The following is a 21,816-nucleotide window of genomic DNA, read 5'->3' on the forward strand; positions in this document are numbered from 1 at the left end:
GCACTGCACAAACACAGTGCACAAATGTGCACAGAGCTGCTATTTCCTGGTTTACATTTTTTTCCATTAAAACCTGGTGTGCGACGCGTACACCCACTTAGGCAATGTACAGAGTACTAGGCAGCCTCAGACATACCCCCCTTGCTTAGCTCTGCTAAGCTAAGAGCAAACCCAAGCCACAGGGCTCCAATCCACTTACAGTATGCCTGACACACACCCCTATGATGTCAGCTAACTCCTAGGCTTGCACCAAGCTATTCCTGCTCTTACACTGTTGGGTGCTGACTAGCATGCAGGGGAAATCTGGAATTCCATATCATTCCCCTCATTTGCATAAGATTACCTGCTGATGCATAGCTACATGTCCCACACTGAGCCTCCCTCTTAGCAACCACTATTCACTGACCATGTTGTCTTCTGCTTGCCATTGGGTATAATGGCAAAATAGTGTTTTTGGTTAGAATGCTTATTTTATGTTTTTTGTTCTTGTTTTCCAGCTGATCCCGTTTGCGAGCCACTGCCCTACACTTAAACAGCCGAGATTGGCTAAAAAAAAATAAAAGCTGATTTTTTTTTTTTTATTTTTGCAAATGTTTTCTATGCCAATGGCCTTATAGTTGGCCATTGGCATACTTTCTACATGATATCCACCCTTTATTTGGAGCTGTCATGGCTCCATTTTGTAATTTGCAGAAATGTACTCCGTTACTGGCGGAATACATTTCTGCAGATTACACTACTCCTGCACGGCCGATTTCCAGCTTCAAGGATTGCAAATTCACCTCATTTGCATGGATTTCTCCTGCAAATGGGGTAATATGCATACAGGGGCTGAGTCTGTGCAGGACTAGTGCAGGATCGCTCGTGCACGTCCCTGCAGGTTATTCCTGGATCGCACGGCAGACATATTGCCTGCTGGAGCTCCTGCAGTTTTCCTGCATGCCGTGCAGGGCTTGCAGAATCTGGGGGGATGTCTGTGATGAGAAGCTTTCTGTATTATCTTGGAAGTGATTATTGTTTTATGACTTCCATTCTCTGCCAGAGATCTGAAGTCTATGTATTTTCACAGGTAGATGCTAAATAATGCTAGCTCCAGCAGTGGGGGTTTCACTTGGGATAGAGTCAGAGACAAGAAATTATATAATTCTGCAAGTTATCCCAGCAGTAATATTTGAGATATTATTTTAAGAAGTCTCTGAGTGAGACATAACATTCCGTATTCTGTCTTTGACCTGATAACATCAGCTAGAAGATCCATTCACCACATCTGCCTTATTCTGTAGTACGTAAGTTTTTAGGTTATAGTAATTATCATAGATATAGTCAGGAATATAGTAAAGCTTAGCTTAGATATTTTTCCTTATTTATCTGAGATTGTCATGTTGTGTCTTTCGGCTTTTACCGGTTATGGGTCGCCACAGCAGAACTCCGGTCCGCTAATGATTGGCAGTAGCTTTTTACGTGCCGAGTTGCCAGCCCTGATGCACAACCTTCAACGAATGTCTCCACACAGAAAACGCTCTAGCTGAGAATTGAACAGGACAATGTCTTACTGTGAGGCGACAACACTACCGCAGCACCACCACCGCAGTACTTATTTGAGATTGTCATGCAGTGTTGTAAATATTTCCTGTGATTTTGAAGTCTGATGTCACTGTAAATATATATTTAGTACTACCTTGTTTTTTATTATTTATTATTAAATATATTTAAACCTTTCATTGTGGCTGATCTGTGTAGAGATATTTAAGTTCTGAGAGTACTTGCATATTTATTTGTTGACACTGTGGGCCACTCCTAATAGCTTTGCTTTTGGTCAAAGTACCATTTGTATTAATAGTAACATTACACAATAAGACTGGACACCCTTTGTTAAGGGCCTTAAAGTAGCTGATAAGGAGCTGGCTGGTGGCAGTGATAACTACCTTATAGTTTGGGCAAAAGGGGGCATAGCTAGTAAACCTGTGCCAGCCTTTCCTAGGTGAGTGTGTGTGTGTGTGTGTGTGTGTGTGTGTGTGTGTGTGTGTGTGTGTGTGTGTGTGTGTGTGTGTGTGTATAAATCAAACCTCAAAGAGTGTGTGTCAGCTACTTGGGCAGGGACACCAAGTGCTGGTTGGACAGAGAGGGTGTCTGGGGGTCTTGGCTTGGCCACTCAGCTGAAATCTCAACCCTATAGCTGTGTCAGTGGGGAGTCTTATTGGATATCTGCAGAAAGAGGGAGAAAGCAGCCCTGGAGTCTCTGTGTGCTCTTAAGGTAATTGCACTTGATGCAGACAGCTGCATCTGGAAATCCTGTGTGTGTACTTGTTATCCTGTCAGTGTATGCCCCACTTGTGCCAGTGGTGAGGATTGATGCTCATTGATTACTGGTTCAGTGGTGGGGTGTCACATGTATTGATGGCAGTGGTGGGATCACCACATCACATATTAGAATTCAGTGGTGTGCATATTGAACTCCTGTAGCTTGTAAACAGTGTCCAGTAAAGAAGGTGTTTGTACTGTCAAGCAGCCACACTGAACATTCAGAGTTTCATATCACAATAGTTTCATTTATTTTTTGTTAGCTTAGTCAGGGAGAGCAGGCGAGGATGTCAACAGAACAGTATAGCAAGTTGACAAGGAGCCAGTTGGCTGAGATGTGCCAAGCCAAAGGACTGGGGCATGCTAACCTGACTAAAGCAGAAATGATTGCAGCCTTAGTAAAAGCTGCATCACAGACCATCAACCAGAGGACAACCAGAATGGCCTTGGGGATGTACAGCTTTCAGAAAATGGACAGTTCAACCTTTCCACAGAGGACTTAAAATCTGTCTGGAGTTAAAGAGACTTGAACTGGAGGCCAAACATTTGGAAATAGAATCAGCAGATAGAGATGTTGACTTTTCCCCAGGGTCATGGAGGTAATGGAGAAGGGAATAACCGAACCCCAGAAGCAATAAAGGTCAATAAATTTCTTCCACAATTTACAGTGTGGTACTTTTGATAGTTTTATTCATATTTCTGAAAGGGTTTGTAAACAGTATAATGTTGACCAAGGGCTCTTGGTACAGTTCCCGACCACCTTACTCCATGGTAAAGCTGTAACTGCTATTTCAAAATTGTCTGATACTGATTGCTTAAATTATAATACTGTTAAAAATTGTTTATTAGAGTTGTTGTATCTTTTGGCTTTTCCCGGTTAGGGGTCGCCACAGCGGAACTCTGGTCCGCTAATGATTGGCAGTAGATTTTTACATACTGAGTTGCCAGCTCTGACGTACAACCTTCAACGAAGGTATGCCTATTCATGCATGTCTCCACACAGAAGACGCTTTAGCTGAGAAACGAATGGGACAACATCTTTCTGTGAGGTGACAACGCTACTGCAGCACCACCACCGCAGTCTAAAAATTGTTTATTAGAGTGTTTTAAGTTAACACCTGAAGCTTATAGAAAAAGGTTTAGTGAACATAGATGCAAGGCAGATGAAAGTCTGTGTGAATATATTGCTAAGTTAAGCACTTATTTTCTTAGATGGGTGAGTGGGTGTCAGGTCACCACTTTTGAAGGGCTGGCAGACCTTTTAGTGAGGGGAACAAGCCCATACCACTTTGCCTGAGGACATGAGAATCTGGTTAGCAGATAGGGAATGTAATACCCCAGATGAGTTGAGGAAAAAGGGAGACCTATACCTAGCAAGCAGGAGATGACTGCACAGGAAAGGGATACCCAGTGCTGCTCATGGGTCTAAGGGAACCCATGGTGGGCAGACTTAACCATCCCAACAAAGTCTGCCAGCAGCAGGGGAAGCAACTAGTTCAGGTACACAGCCAGGACCAAGGGTTAAATGTTTTAAATGCAACCAGTTAGGCCATATAGCATATAGATGTCCATAGAGGCAAGCTGGGAAACAAAAGGTGGGAGAGCCAGTAAATGGAAATGACAGAATGCCAGTAGTAAGTTGTCTGGAGACAACAAGGTTACCAAACTACCACAGGAGGTTATATCCTATCCTAGTAGATGGAAAACAGGCCACTGCTATGAGAGACACAGTCTCTGGCCTAACCATTGTAAAGCCTGCAATGGTTAAATAGGAGCACTACTTGCTTTGGCAGCTTTAGGAGGTAACCCATTCCAAATACCTTTGGCTAGGACTGGGAGGGTGGAAAAAGGAAGCAAGCAAGTGGATGTGTTTGAGGATATTCCTGCAGATGTCCTGATAAGGAATGATTCTGATAATACAATACCTTGTGTGCATGCAGTTACATGTAGTCAGGCTTGGGGACAAGCATGTGGGTCTGGCAGCCTGGGGGGGGTGGGGGGTTGGGGCAGACAGACTGTTCACTGGAAGCCAGGAATGGTGAGGTGGCTACTTCAGGGAGGGAGCTACCCTGTAGCAGTGAGACTAAAAGTGAGCCACAGCTGCTGTGGGTACTGATGTTGCCTTGGACAGAGTAATTGCTCGGGCAGAGGTGAGTAGGAGCACCCAGGCTGACGGTGAGGCACCACTGTTATAGAATACCAGACTTCCTGTGGAAAGGGAGCTGGGAAAGGTTTCAAAGAGAGAGTTGAGACAGGCTCATATCTTAGGTCCTACATTACATGGCTTGAGGGAAGTAGCCAGGGAGGCACCTGATCCTCAAGGAAAGGGAGAATCTATATACTGGGACAAAGGGTTACTGTATAGAGAGTGGACCCCTGAGGGAAGGCTAGAGTGTGAGAGAATACAGCAGTTGGTAGTGCACATAGCCTACAGTCTGGCACTTCTAACCATAGCCCATGATATTCACTTTGCAGGTCATATGGGCATAAAGCATATAAAGAGACATATTATGCAGAACTTTTATTGGCTTGGGATTTCCAGAGATATAACCAGGTATTGCAGGACCTGTGAGCAGTTTCAAAAGATAAGCAAGGCAGGAGACAAGGTCAAATCTCCTTTGGTGCCTTTGTCTGTGATTGAGGAGTCATTTCAGCTATGGATATTGTGGGGCCACTAAGTACCCCAATTTCCACAGGGAAGAAATATATCCTAGTGTTAGTAGATTATGCTACCAGAAACCCTTAGGCTCTGTCCTCCATCGAGGCAGAAAAGGTGGAAAATGCTTTATTAGAGATTTTTGTAGGGCAGAAGCCCAACAGCAGAAAAAGGTCTGGTATCGCTACTACGATATCATAAACTGTAATAGACTAATAACAATAGCTGACCACACCCCGTCATCACAACAATGGTCTCCAACCTGGGTCAAACTATTACACAACTATATCAAAACACTGTGCATCAACCCCACAGCCCTCCCTTTCCTTTACAACGAGAATTAAAAAAATCTTAAACTACACCCAATCATTATACATAAAATCACTATCATACAAAAGATTTTTTAATTTTAATATAGATTTAAGATTAAATCTATATTATGCATTCACTTCCCTACAACCAATCCACCTTAACCCCCATCTCAAAATGAATAACATTATGATTAACCTAAACAATTACCTCCTTCTCAAGAAACTTACCATCTCTGATATATTTCTCTTCAAGAACAATACTATCACTGAAATGAGAACACAACTAAACCTCCCTAAAAGCTATACAATAATTTTAAGGCAAATTTGAGACCTTAGCCGATATATCATAGACAATCCTGATATCACCACAAATGACATTTAAACCTGTAAAACCATATGGAACCTCATATCCTCAAACAAAAAATGTTATCTAACACCTACAAATGTATTCTTTCAATCAAAAATGCAAAAAGAAGTTATTTATTCTAGTTACTGGAAGAAAATACATCCTTCATCAATCACAAACAAATAAATATCTCAAGCGATTCAGCTTACCTCCAAACTTATTCCCCTTAAAAAACTTAAATATACACAGATCATGATACTCCCTAACACCTATCTTACTTCAATCATTCTAAATAAAATATACCCAACCACCTCTCAATTCTGCCCCTACTGTGATAATCACAAGGCTGATCTACTCCACATCTTCTGGAGCTGCAAGTGCACCTATAAGCTATGGTGCTCACTTAGAGTCCAACTAGAAAAAATGGGTTATGAAAAAGCAACCTTATCTTGGAAACTAGGCATCCTACACATCACCCCCACTGGCCTGACTAAACTACAAACACGTATATTAGTAACACTAGTTTTGTTACTTAAATACTGCATTACATTACATTGGAAGGATACAGCATCACTCACCAGGGAGGGTTTCAAACAATTAGCTACTAAACACCTACTAGCTGACAAATATTTAACCTACACTCAGAAATCCCACACCCACTTTACAAAATTTTGGAAATCCCTTTTTGAACACATTCTAATTTGAAGCTGGTATATATAATTAAGGCTAGACTTTTGGCATATGTGTAAATAGTTTTCACTATTTTGCTTTTATGTTTTGTTAATCAACAATGTATTCACTGGTTATACTGCCACCTGTCAATTATCATTGTTATGCTCACCGTATATGTTTTCATAAAAAAGAAATAAAAGATTTTGCACACAAAAAAAAAGAAAAAGGTCTGGTATGACAGGAATGCTTGAGCTAGAGAGTATGCTGTGGGGTAGCAGGTTATAATTCTCATTCCTGTAAGACACAACAAGCTGCAGGCAGCTTGAGAGGGACTCTGCAAAGTAGCAAGGAAGGTCAGTGATGTTAAATACACGGCAGAACTGCTAGGCAGGAGGCAAAAGCAGGGGCACGAACTATAGCATGTTAACATGATGAAACCTTACCATGATAGGGAGGCCCCAGTGCTAAGTATTTGCAGTAGAAGGCAGGAGGAGTCTGAGGGGGATCTTTGTCTACAGGGTGTCAGCCACAAAATACCATGAGCACCATGAGAATGAGGGTAGAGATCACCACTAAGTCCATGTCAAAATCCATTTATACAGTCTGGGGTATGGAGGCCCTCAGATCCTAGAAGAACTACGGATCTGGGTGTTCTGTGATGCATTAAATTTAAGCCATGTTTTTTGAAAGATAAGGACTTGTTAACTTCATTGTTTACTGCTGCCTAGATGAGTTATGTATGTGCCCAGCATTATTGTGTGTCTATGAATAAAAATTAGTCACAGAATTAATGGATTCAAAGCAAAGCAGGTATCTTTCAAACAGAATTTATTGTCAAAAGACAGACAATATATGTTTCTCGGTCAGATTAGCGCTTTTACTCATAGAGCTTCTTCAGATCATGAATAAACAGACCAAATACATTGCAAAATATATATGCTACCCTATTCAACTTGTAAGCCTATCACATTCATTTACTAATCAAGCCTTAAAGTAAAAGGTATGTATAGACACATATATTACATTAAAAACTAACTAAAATCCTCCTTCGAAAATCTACTATCTGCATAAATATCTAATTCTCTCATATTACAAGATACATATAAAGTACATATAAAATACATGTAAAATACTGCTAAATGTATTCTAAATACTCATAAAAAGGGGGAAGAACCATGACTATGTGGACATCTAAAATGACTGAAAGATGTATGTGTATATGTTTAATTATACTGAAGGAATAATAATGATGTGACCTCTATTAATATATAAATATTCATCATATCAATTTTACATGCCTTTTCTTTCATTCATTTTATATTTCTACATTTCCTAAGCGCATGTTTTATTGAGGCTCTTTCATTAAGTCCTGAGCCTCTATCTGCCCTCAGCCTAATTATCCAGTTACTCTCTTTGCTCTCTGTGTGATTCCTGATGTCGCCGCCCCGTATATTGGGTCTAATAACCTCTAAGACTTTAAATAAAAATGTACGTTGGTTTATGAGTATTTATGTATGTTAAATTTAGGTTGTTGCACATGCCTTTCCATTGTTGAGTGGTTTGAATCATTTACTTAAAACATATTGTGAGGCATTTGATTAGACATTCTGGTGGAAATGCTTTAACACTTGTGGTTTTAGTAAAGAATATTTTGTTTGCACATTGGACAGAATATTAATACAAATATCTTAGCATGTTTAGCCTTGGGTCCCAGTCCCTCAGTCCAGTTTTGTGAAAATAAATAATTATTTCAAAGGGAAAAAAGAATCAGCCTGAAATTAAAAGCTGCAGATGTTATAGATTTTGACAAAGTAGGCACAGACAGTGAGTCAGTAATTGCTTAATTATGAGTGAGACAACTGAATAGTTTGCATATCTCTGCTCTGTTAGTTAGGATGTAGAGCAGAAGGAATGGCCGGCAGAATCTTTTTATTCTGGTAGGTTATTTAGTTAGTTGGATAAGGTTATAATTAGCCCTAGAGGTGGCTTCCAAGCAAACTGAGAATGAAGCCCCTAGGAACACTTATTGGCTAACAATTAATGATGCTAGCTAGATTAGCATCCAGTTTAACTGTTGTGATGTGGATGGGGTAGGATGTTACACATGATGGCATACTGTTTGCTGTGGCTTTATCTAAGTTCACACATTAGCCAGTCTTTGGTGTGCTTATCACAGTGCTATTATGTATCAGTTAGGTGAAGCATTTAAAACATGATAAGTTTACATTGACTCTCCCAGACCTATATGTGCCTCATCTGAAATGACTGACATGTCAGTCAAAGTATCCAGATTGTAAAGTGTTTAGTATGCCATGTTACAGAGTAAACAGAATGTTGTAGCTTGTACCATGAGCCATTGGTTCTAATAAATTTGTTTTGTTCCCTATTTCATTAAAATCTTTGGACTGTGGAATGTCACACCTCTAACAACCTACGCACATCCTTACTTTGCAGAGCATATTCTGGAAAATCAATAAAGAAAAATTAAACAAATGAATATAAATATTTTGTAAACAATAACATTTATTAAAATGGTGCTATAAGCTGTCATCAGTAAATTTTTCTGTTCATTGATAATAGTGCATTCACATTATTTTTAAAATAATATAATATAATGCACACATGCCCAGAATTATATTTTTCTGTAATTTTTCTAAAATAAATAATCATATCTTGGAGTCTGTACAACCTAGACATATATTGTCAGTGCAGTTTTGTTAGCCAGACTTAAGCAGTTACATGAGTGCAAGAATTTCTTAACTGAGTATTTATTCAGAGTATTACATAAATATGAAATATTATGCTTAGTTGTATAATTAGCAATATAAATAATTAAGAATATGTCTCAAAAAGTACAACGTAAAGTGCACATATCAGTGACAGTTTTCTTTAACATCATCTAAGGTTTCACCTGATGCCATGCAATAGTTTGTAAGTCACTTTGTTTTGGAAATATTAAATACATATGAACGTATTGCATATTTTTGTAATGAGTAGCCAACAACTAGCACTGTGTCCAGTACAGAGTAGTATAAGTGAAAATTGGCAATGTATATTTCTGTCTCCCATAATGACATTTTACATCATTGCCCTCAATAACATATAGGATTCTCAGTTATGAAAATATGAATGTAAATATGAAAATATGCAGAATAAGTGCCAACTGGTGATTAATTTCTCCACTGCAGGACATCCAGGCATAACAATATTGGTTAATTTCTCCACTGCAGGACATCCAAGAATAACAATCATGGTGTCATTTTATTAATTAGACCTTGCCCTTCCTAATATTGCCTGTTGTTAACTGGTAAGTCACTTAGTAAAGGAAGCAAGTCCCAGAGAATGTACTGGTGCCATAAGGAGCTATGTGCTTTAACTGTAAGCATACACGAAAGGTGTTATAGGTTCAAATGACACATGCTTCCAAGACTGATACTGATATTTTTTGACCTTAGAGTTTAGGGATTGTTTGAAGTTTGAGCTATGATAATGAGTTTAGAGTCAAAGGAGAGTTATTTCTTGTTTTTTTATGTGTGCCACTAGCATGAGTTAATGTTTAGAAGAAAATAACATATAGGCTTTAATTATGTGTTGTGTGCATTACAGTATGGGGATTTATGCTTGAAAGTATGAATTAGAAAAAAGACAAGTAATAATGCATTCTGCTGGGAAGGAATAGAATATTGATTATAGGAAACTTTCACTATTTATTTTATAGGGCCAAGCTGATATGCCTATAGCATGTATTTGTAAGGTGGTTGTTCAGAAAATGAGAGCTGAAGAAGATGCTATGGGATTGCTGTTGTGAGAAAAAGGCTTTTATAGGTATTCTTCGGTTTGTGCATGGATTACATTTTTTTAAATGTGCATAATAAACAGAGGAAATTATATCAGTGGGCAGATGTAGAAATATTGATGCTCTGAGATAGGTAGGGCATGGAGATGTTGACTTTCAGCATTCAGTGCCAGGCATCCTCCTGTGCTATGGTTTGTAAGGATAAGAAAATAGTTGGTGTGATGTGTAAAGGATCTGTTGAACAAGTCTACAGCATTTTAAAGTTCCATGAGTACAGCTGCAACAAAAGCTAAGCACTGATCCACAGTAGAAAAAGAGGGTCTATATTACATGAACGAGCGATCAAAATGTCGAGTACAAGATACTTGACATACTTTGATCGACCGTTCATGCAATCGGAACCTCCAAATGTTGAAATTTGGAGTTCCGAAATGTTTTGTTCGGCCTTCCTGATGAGTGTAGCGTGTGATGTAAACATGCTACACTGTCAGGAATGGCTTCGTAAGAGGCTGCTTTATTTAATATACCAACTCAGAGATCGCTGTACATTGGGGAAAGGGCAATTTCCCGGTAATCGCTTGCATGATTACTGAGAAATTGCCCTTTCTCCAATGTACAGTGATCTCGGAGTTGGTATATTTAGTTGGGGGGTGTGGGGGGGTGAAGCCCCCCATTTTGTTTTAAAAGTATGTGTGTTTGTGTAGGTGTTTGAGTATTTAAGTGATGTGTCTGTAGGGGTTTGCATGAATTGGTTGTATGTGTGTGTGTTGTATGTTTGGAGTGGGACAAACAACATTTTTCGATTTTGTTTTTTTCAGTGTTTTTGGGTTTCGATGACGTGATCGAGCAATCAAAGTATGTCGAGCATGTTGTACTTGACATTTTGATTGCTTGTTCATGTAATATAGACCCGAAAAAGAAGGAAAAGGAAGAGTCAAGGAAGGAGACATACATCAGAATTATTGAAAGGAAGATATTTAATAAATAAAATATATGGACAGGGTAATGACAGAATAGCTGGGATGAAGACCATTCAGAATATAAGTGGGAATGGAGGGGAAACAGGAAACTATCTATTTCTGGGCAGTGCAATTCTAGCTGAATTGCAATTCTTTGGCTGCAGAAGAGGATGTTTAGCTCATTAAGTTTGCTCTTAGCATTTGACCATCTGCCTCCTATCCATTCCTGCCCATTCCATCACTGCTTCATGCCTTCATTAATACTTCATTGGATTCCATCTCTATAACCACTTCTGAATTCACTCTGTGATTCTAAACCCTAACACTGAAAAAGAAATGTCAAAGATCCCTGCAGTTCTTGGCCTTTCAATCTGTTGCCTGTGCTCTGGCTTTCCACTGTGTCTTTTTTTTGACGATCAGATACATAATCATCTGGGCTCATTTTGAGTCCATAGCACCTCTTTCAGTGTGAAGTTATAATCTCCTCTAATTTCTGGTTACGCTATTTACCTTCCATCACAGACATCAATTTGGTTATTCTTCTCTGGAATCCTTCTAGAAGTCTGATGTTCCTCAACCAGTATGGTGTAGAAAACATCATGTACAATTAAAGATGTGGTCTGAAAAGGACCTAGTAGAGCAGGTGTGCTGCATCTCTGGTTTTGGAATTTATCTCTTTGAGGCTATACGCCAGAAATTTATTTGCTACTGCCACAACCTTCTCACTCCATTTCCTATTGTCCAGTCGAGATGTGATCAATTCTTTTTCTGCTCTCTTTTCATTAGTTTTAATCCCCCAACTGATACTTTACACAATGCCTGTTGTGACCAGTGTCAAGTAATTCGCATCTGTTTGCATGAACCATAATTGTATTTTTTTGTTCACTTGGTTAATCCTTTTAAGTCCTTCCTTGGACTCCTCCCACATCATCCATTACCTCACCAATCTTCGTGTCATATGATAATAAAATGATCGCGTTTGTATTTCACATATCCTCATATAAAATGAACACATCAAAGAACTGACCCCAAGACTAACCTTTGCTCTATTTCATTAGTCACTTTCCTTATATCTGATAATTACCTTCTGGCAAAAAACATCTCTGGTCTTTCTTATAATCAAATTGAGATCCATTTCCTCAGTTTCAGTTCTACTACCAGCCATAGTAGCTACCTATCTGTCAGTGAGTCAAAGGTCTTGCTAGAGTTCCGGTAAAACATATCTATCAGGTGTAATTTTTTCCTGTAACCCAATCAAAATGAATCAGGTTTGACTGATGGCTTCTGCGGATCAGGAATACATGATTGTTGTTGCTGTCCTGGATATTCTTGCAATATAAGAAAGCAACTAGTCTTTCTTTTTACTAGCCAAAAGTCTGCAAAAGATCAGCTTTGGGGATCTGTCATCACATTAGCCAAATTCTTAAGACCATGTGAAAAGAACCCATCCAGAAAACCTTTTCCTTCTTACTTCAGCCATTTCTTTCTAAGTATTCTTTATTTCTGTTCCGGTGTACAGCCACTGATCTCCCCCAGCAACTCTAGCCCTCTTCTAACATGAAGGCCTGCCTTTCCTTTCCACTCCTTCACAAAGACTGTTGTGAAGTACTTACTTTGTACTTTTGCTTGCTCCCCCCTATACAAAGACAGGCAAGGTCTGTTCACCCCAACACACTTTGTAAAATATACCCAAAGAACCCCTTAAATCTTTGTCAACTCCTTTTAAATTTGTGTCTTTGTCACCTTTCTGCTTTCCTTCTTTTACATTGCTTTTCACACATCTTCATAACGTCACCCTGTAAGTGGCTTGATGACAATACCTTGCAGATGTCCTAAAGACACTTTTGCAGTAGAAGTCATTGCATGCTTTGTGTTCATCAGCAGTAGTCATATAAAGGGACCAGCAGGTGTCTACCCTGTCATCTGTGTCTAGGAATGCATTGTAGATGCCCCTAAAACAGAAGATGTGGCTTCTCTCTTTAAGTCCATATATAGAAGGTGCTCAAGGGATCACTATAGCTACGTTCCATTATTGGTGACTGTAAATACTTTGCTGATGTCTCAAGGTTCTAGCAAAAGGGACGATATAGTTACACTCTTCCTGTCTGTCAGAAGATTGTGCTTAGGAGAAAAGAAAGACCATGGTTGTTGTCTTCTGTAACTCACAAGACTATATGGATCTCTATAAGACCATAAGGCATAGAAAGAAATAGATCCACTCTTCGATACAAGAAGCAAAAGACACTCAAGATAATAGCAGAGCTATACCTTTCCTGTCTGATGAAGAAAATCTCTTCAGTGCATCAGGCTTTTTTACTTGAATATACCGTTCAATAAGACTGTATGGCAGACTGATAAACAACAGGCAGTTGAAGTGGTCTTCCATAAAATCTCTAAGGCTGTTTCCACCATCAATGCCACAACTTCTCAACAGGCTCTTTTCCTCTTGAAAATAAAATGTCAGTTATACTCTTCAGTTGCCATGAATCTGTCACCTTCACATTAGCTTCTGTCCTAACCTGTATAGTGATAAGGCTCACGAGAGTTCTTATAGGTCCCCCCACATGTTTTTAGGATTATACAATTTCTTCATGGGGAAAGTCTTGGGTGACCCTTGTTAACTGTGCCTTATGTACTGTCATGAGCCTGGAGAGAATTGCCATGTGGCTTGGACAGGAAGCAGACTGCTTATGGCCTTCTTCCTCTCATATAATAGAGAAGTGGTCAGCCACCATTGCACTTACTATCTTCTGTCTGCCGAGATCTCATTTATTTCTTAGCTGTGCTTATCACATATTCAGCTTTGCAGTGTCCCAGGTTGACAGGAATAATGACTAATTACATTTCTGCTGATTTCAGGATACATTACTTATCTATGGCTTCCAACTTTCTGATCATCTGCTTAATTGATAAGCTTACCTTCCCTTATTCCCCTCTAGGTATGTGTATTGGACATGTACATGTAAATAGCTATCATTATATTACAATTCTCCCTGTCAAATCTGTATATCTCTTCTACTTCTTTCTAATCTCCAAATCTCCACTGGATCATGGGCATTTACCATACTATCCATATACTTATTACCCAGTAATCTGTATTCTCTGACTTTCCATCTTCTTGCATCCATTTCAGAATTTACTGGGATTCCCATAGCATCAGTTTTAGCCTCTTTTTGACCAGAATGGCAGCTCTCTGAACCAAACACATTTGGCTACTGCTCTCATATTTTAACCACTTTGCAATTTCTCCTGTTTAGTACATTTCTTGCATGGCCACTGCATCTGAATTCTGCATCTTAAGATCATTCCACTTTTTCCATATGGTTTGCACCCCATGTATTAATAGACCAAAGGTTCACTTCTCCCATCTTCCCACATGCCTAACCTCTAATGTTTTCCTTATTAATTTCAATCACACTAATGCTCTCAGTTGGTAGAGTGAAGCCTGTCTTATCCTTAACCTCACCCAGGATTACTCTTCCCACACACTCTCAGGCTCATACAGTAATTGTCCGACATGACACACAGGCTTCTGGCTAAATTACCCAATCAGCTTGACTGCTAGGCTTTCACACATGACCTCTTGACATCTTGAGTCTAGGCACATTTGCACCATTGCCAGTGCCACAGATGTAGCCATGAAACTGCAATGCATGTCATGGCACAATATTTTAAACAATAATTTGTACTGTTCAATAAGATCTGCTGGAATTTGTTTTCTAAATGTGGCTTATTTTGCATGTCATAGTTATATATCGTGTTCTTATATCAGCAATGAAACTGATGCATGTTCTGCAGATGCATATGCTTCCAAGGATTGGCAGTGTTACACATAAGATTGAGAGGATACATTCTGGAAGTTGGCATACACTTTCATGAATTCTGGCTGCCCCCATGCAGCATAACAGCCAATGCCCAGTACTAACCCACTTATGTCTTAACCCAAAGCCATTCACCTTTGTGCAGTTTTCCTTTTTTAGGGCCTTCCATTTTTCTACTTTCTCCACACTTATTATCTTCTTTCTACCAAATAACAAATGAGAATTTTGTCACTTCACAAACAAACAAATGCTAAAGTTGGAAGCCTTTATTTATCAGGCCACTTCAATGCCTGACACTGGCAAAAAAAAAGTCAGCTTGTGTAACCTCTCCTTTAACTGGAATATAGTTAAGTGTAGCTAGCAGCTAAACATCCTTTGCAATACCCAGCCACTCCATCCAACAATGTTTTCAGTTATTCTATAATTCTTCCTTCTGTGGTGACCCATATCCTTACTATAAAATAAAACAGTACAGTTGGATATTGATTAAGTGACAATGTGCCCCTAAAGTCTTCACTATTTGTAAGGACAACTAAGCAGGGTTAACAGTTGTTTTTACATGGTTGATGGTCAATTTAATTATTTATGATCATGTGACAAATCAATTCACTTAGTAAAGGAGCTTAAACTGTATACTATTTTTATATTATTTTGCTAGTATAAAAAGCCCAAACAAAGATGCATTATATGAATTGTCCAAAAGCTAGCCTTTTCATATTTTCTTTTATTGTTTACTAAACATGCATTATTACAATTTTATATGGGAATTTTGTTTTAATAAATGTGTGACTTCATCTTTGGTTACTTAACTTATTTTTGTGGTTTTCCCCTGCAGCTTTGTGGTTGATTTTTCTATGAATTATTGTAAAATCTTTGCCTCGTACCACCTTAAATAGTCATATGCCTGTTCTGAATCCTTCTTCAGTCAGGCACTGTCATGTCAGAGGATCTAATGACACCATCCCTTTTTAATATTTGTTTGGATACCAACTCACTATCTACTACCAGCTATGTCTCAGTGTCCAACTTCAAATTCCACTACTTGATGAATAAAATATAAGGTCTGCCTTGTACACCACCTTCCTAATGCTAGAAGAGGATTACCACCCTTTTGACCTGCTGCCAGCACCACCTCTCACAGCGCAGAGTGTAGTGACATTAGTAGAGTTAAGGGTGGTCTGCTACTATAGGCTATCCTATTGTATGGAACTCACCCTTATGACCCACTAGCTATTGCAATACTGAAGGGAAAGTATCTCAAAATAATTTAGGCATACCTTATCCCCATGGACCTCATGCTTTTACGGGTTTTCCCATTTTGATCTTGTGTTTTTTAAATTATCAAACTTTGATTAGGTTTTCTTCTCTCTTTCTATGACTTAACTATCTATAGTCCACTCAGATTTTCTGTTATTTATTCTACAATGAGTACCAAGAGCTCATATTATTCTATTGTTAAAATTATATACTCTGTTATTGTTTTGGTTTTATTACAGTTTGCCTGAATATTATGATCAATGCCATTTATAGTATAGATTTATAGATTAGCTCTCTGTCTATTATGTATAACTAAATGTTTATTTCATTTACTGTAAAACCATTTCCACTTATTTGGGCACAGGTTTTCCATCCTGGCTGTATGTATTGTGTTTGAGTTATGATTTAGCTCTGTGTTTTTGATTACAGTTTAGTTTTGTGCTTTTCTTTGTAAAAGATGGCTTTATTTCTATTGAGCCATTTTGCTTCATTTTGGCATATACTTTGTTAGCTGGATCTCTGTATTATACTTTATCTTTTCTAACTGTGGATATTTTCCACTCATTTCAGCACAAGTCTTGCTGCTTGGCTGTCTGTATTATACTTTGTTTATTTAGCCTACGTTATGTTTGGCACGCATAACTGTATATAATTTGACATACTTTGTATACTGCTGTTGTGTTAGTTATGTTTATAATACATGAACTGTTGGCTTTTAGACTGGGATGTGGCTGAAAACAGTTTCCAAACAATTTTCTTTACATATTTAACAAAATAAGTAAACAAATTTTTCCTCTGATGCCATTTTCCTATATTCTGGTCCAATCTCTGGTTCTGCTGACAACTTCCTCAGTTCAGCACAATAAGTCATTGTAGCGTGCAAGAAAAAAAAGACTATGGAATTCATAGACAAGAACTGCCCACCTGCAGAGTGAAAAGCTGCACAGCCAATTAGACGTGTATCTGTCCATGGTGCTGTAGGCATTGTCCACATCCCATAATGTACCATGCCTACCGATCACATGTTTTCCGGTCACAATGTCATGCACAGCTAGATCTAGCATGTTTGGGTTACATTTGTGATTCAAAGACAGTGGCACTAAGTAGCTTCAATAGCATACTGGACATTCTAACTAGCCCTCAGTAGTGCAATATAAAACAGTGTCATTTTGCCATTTTATACAACAGCATTCAATAACATACATCTGTGGAAAACAGGAATTTTTGAATCAGCTCTGTAGACTTGTAGTTTTACAGTGTTAAAGAAGTTCTGCCTGGCAAAGTCCCTTAGCAGTGATAGTGAGGTAGATGATATTCTGTAGATGTAACTTTGAACCAGTGCCACTGTACTGTCTACCTGTGGCTGTGGCTAGGGGAGGGGGCAGACAAGTATGTACAATGAAAACCTTGTGATAGGGTGTTCCAGAGCCATATGTTGAGGAATGGATATGGTATGTAAAAAGGGGAGGGGGCAGTGCATAGAACTAATTACAGCTAATAAACAGTCACATAAATGGGGTGTTTTTGGCCATGACTACAATGCATAAAAGGGGGAGATGTTTGTGCATACCATTTACTGCAGCTGATAAATGTGTGCTCTAAATGTTTGTGACTGTGGCCATAGGTATGAGTGTACCACAGCATACCAATGCACCCATTGTCTGACTTGTTTCACACACGGGTATATATTTACTAGCATGGCAATCTGAGGAAGGCAATGCCAGGAAAAAATTCATAAAGAGAAGAATGAAGTTCTTCTAAAGACCTTCCAAACACATGACATCAACCTCCTGGAAAAGGTGCTTCAAACAAGTTTTATTGGGACCAGAATTGGCAGGGAGTGGTGGAAATGTAAATACTGTGGGTGGCCATAATAGGTTTCTTCAACAGGTTGTACAAAAAGTTGACTATATGATACTGTGTGCTTGGAAAAGGCATAGGACATTGTGACAGCCAGGCCACCATAGGAGCTTACTGCTGCAGATGAGTTTTTGGCCTCATGTCTCATTTGCAGAATAGGAGGAAGCAGTCCCTCATACCTGGTGATAGCTTGCATGTGAAAGTTGGACTGGAAGCAGATACCCATCTGTTAGTGAAAAATAAGGTTATTAACATCCATCAGAGTACACCACACTGCATCTCAGAATGGAAGAACTGACAAAGACCTACCTGTATTATATGTCCATCCTGCCATCTCAGGTCTACAACTGCAACAACTTGCACAAAAAGGTATGTCTGTCAACATATGCTATAGCTGTATTTTAATATGAAGTACCATGCATGCCACAGGGGGTCAAGGGCTATAAGTGTATGAGTAGACATGGGTGCCACATCTGTTCCTGATTTCACAGATTCTACTGGTAGAGAGTCCAGCACAAGTGTCAACATAGAGCTGATGTCAGCAGGGCACCTCTGGCTGATCATGGCAGCAACATACAAATGACATGCAAGCAGCATGGTCTGATAACAGAAAGTTACTACATAGATTGTCAAACACAAAAGAAGATCTTTAACTGCAAGAGGCATCTCAGTAAAGAGGCAAAAGAGCTAGACAAAAACCTGAGTTCACCACCATGAATATAAAATTCTAAAATTCTTCCTTTATTGAAGTATTAAAACCAGTTAAGTAGATAAAATCAAACTTCCAGATTGTTAGTTCAAAGTACGATAAGCACTTTCGGCAGGGTTGCCTTCTTTGGATCATAAAGTGCTTTGAGTTTGGTGAACTAGATATGTTGGTATTAACCAATCACTTGATTAATTGTGAGACACACCTTCATGTTATGCAACCAAATTGTATCCAATAGTCTGACTAAAAAGGGGGCAAGCCAGAGGTGCCGGAAGCTGTTGAAGATGGGGGGAGGGGTGACAGGGGCACTTAGTGATCTAAAAAGGGCAATTTTTTAAAAGTATTTACTACCACAACATAGGTTCACTTGGAGGACATTTTAAGCTTAGCCAATTTCCATTTTGGTGCTTGAATTAACATTTCCTGATTGGTCTTACCTATCCCATAGCTGATAATTGTATATTAGCCCTAGTGAGAATAAATGTGATCACACTGTAGATAATTTGAGGGGATCCATGTAAGGAATGCAGCATTTAGGAACTGCCTCTATCCATTAGTGGAACGATGGGTAATCCTGGAATATGTTTTCTATTACCCATCCTTAGATCCAAGTTGCATTTGAATATGGACAGGGATGAGTTTTGTTTTACTTGATAGTCTGTTCTGGATATATATCCATCTCTCCACAACATTCAGTTTAGATACCTGTACTGAGTATTTCTGATGCCATGTTACTTGCTAATGTTTAGTAGGTCCATCTGTATTAGGTCAGAGGATGCCTTGTATGCCAGACATGTCACCTCTAAGCACACTGTAGGATACTGAGTATAGTGATAAATCTATGAGGTGGTCTGTGCAAGACCTACTGTTTAAAATGTGTACCCTTTTAATAAGGTATCTCTGTGGGTATTCCAATTGTTGCATGGGTCTGGACAAATACATGCCAAACTGGGCATTATACAAAATGATTGACCGAAGAGGGCTTTGTAAAGTGGGACAATAACATCTCTAGATCTAGTCACAATCAATTTGTTTATAAGCTGTGCAATATAGAAAGACTTTCTTATGACTCTGGGCACATGTTGGTCAAAAGTTAGGTCACTGTACACACGAGTTCCCAAATGCCAAACAACTGGGTCAGTTCTCAGGGGGCATTGTCACTTTGGCAGTTCCTTGCAGTAGATGATGTCCCAAAGGATATGATAATGTATTACTTGGAGTTCAGTTTCGATTCATGATTCTGGCACCAGTTATTGTTTGGGACAAACCTTCCTGCATGATGGTTAAGTCATTTGGGGATTTAATAAATGCTCCTAGCTTGCAGTCATCTCAAACTTAGTCTGCCAAAACCCTTTGGCATTTCTTTTTACTTTTGAGATGTATATGCCAAACAGAAAAGGTCTCAGCACCAAACCGTGGGGGACACTATTGGTGACTGGTCTCTTCCCCTATTTTGATCTCCTGCATCCTATGAGCAAGTATACATGTACACATTCTTCGATTCACCTTTCTGATTGCATTAACCTGATTGTATTAAATTATATTCCTTGTATAATACAGTACCACTTGTTAGAATGTGTTTTAAATTTGTAGTTTGGAACAGTCTTCTAGTGAGCAATGAAACAAAATGTATGAACCAACAATGACAAAACTACCCATTTCAGAAAATTTCAACCATAAAAGGCCACTCAAACTTCTGTCATTACAATCCACCAATATGAGTAAATATGCAAAATCTCTGCAGAAGTAAGGCATCTAAATAATTCCACATTAAAAGTATTTATTAAGAGGAGTTATTATTGTTCACAGAATATCTTAAAATATCGACTGAATTTTTAAAGTTCACTTTAAACCACTCAAAGAAAGAAAGAAAGAAATAGAATTCCTAGATGTTAGCCTCTGCTATGATCCTGACCAATGTTTAACCACTGGTATTCATAGAAAGAGTACCTGAAAAATCACTACTTACATATTAGTAGTATGCATCCAGGGTTTACTTTCAAGAATGTTATGGAAAATCAGATGGTTCGACTGTCAAGATTGTGTACAGAAGATGACACCTTTGATAAGGAATGTATGCTGTTACGTGAACATCTGCAAGACAGTGGCTTTAGGGATAAGGAACTTACTTTGAGAATTGAACCTGGTTAACTGAGGTCTACCAAAGGATGTCCATATTTTCATAGATCAGATACACTGATGGGAGAAAATGTTTTATATTAAGAAGGTTTGTAGTCTATACTCTTGTGGCAGGAGAGCTAGCTTACATCCTTCTAAGTTGGGCATTGCTGGTGGAAGGCTTATTGTGTCTGTTATTTTAAAAGTGTTTTTAGCTCTGGTTTAAGCATTTGGGCTTCAGGCCAGTTATTTTACATTAATAAGGTTTGTGGTCTACACTCTTATGAGAGGAGAGGTTAGCCTCACCCTTCTGAGCTGGAAGTTGCTGGTTGAAGGCTTATTGCATCTGCTTATTTGAACTTTTTTTCTGAAATTGTTGTACTTTGTTTGCTGTAGCATAGACTATATTCAGACCTGCTGAATCTAGTTCTGTTTGTATAACTAGAGCACTAATTCAGGCTATCTTTTATAGTACTAATAAATGCAGCAGAATAAATGCAATTGAACACTTTTAATAACAAGCAGCAAAAGCAAAATAAAGTGATAAAGTACGAAGAAACATAAATACAGTAAAAGTAGCTCAATAAAGTGCATTTTTAGTTAAGTGGGAAGAGAGAAACAGAAGATAATTCAGGGTTAATAAACTAAGGGAGTGGGCCTTCACAAATGAATTCTCTGTACTCCGTAGAATGAGCTGATGAGATGGGACTGGGAGAAGTGTCCAAAATCAGATTTATAGTATAGATGGGCAACTCAAAAGCCACCAAGTTTAAGAATATAACAACAGTTGGGCGAGTAGTTGGGAAAAATAAAATGCAGAGAGATATCAGCAGTATTCAGGTAGAGTACAGCACGAAAGCCAAACAAGCACTTCAGCTAACTAGAGATAGTTCTAGTTAAAATGAAGCATGCTATTTCTCAGCTCATCCCGTTAATTAGCTGATGTTATTCACTGTTTACAAAGGAATTCTTTGCTAATTTTTCTTACTGGCCCTAGCCAAGGCCTCTTA

Source organism: Protopterus annectens, chromosome 10.part0 (assembly GCF_019279795.1).
Source record: "Protopterus annectens isolate FY-2018-M chromosome 10.part0, PAN1.0, whole genome shotgun sequence".
Lineage (NCBI taxonomy): Eukaryota > Metazoa > Chordata > Ceratodontiformes > Protopteridae > Protopterus > Protopterus annectens.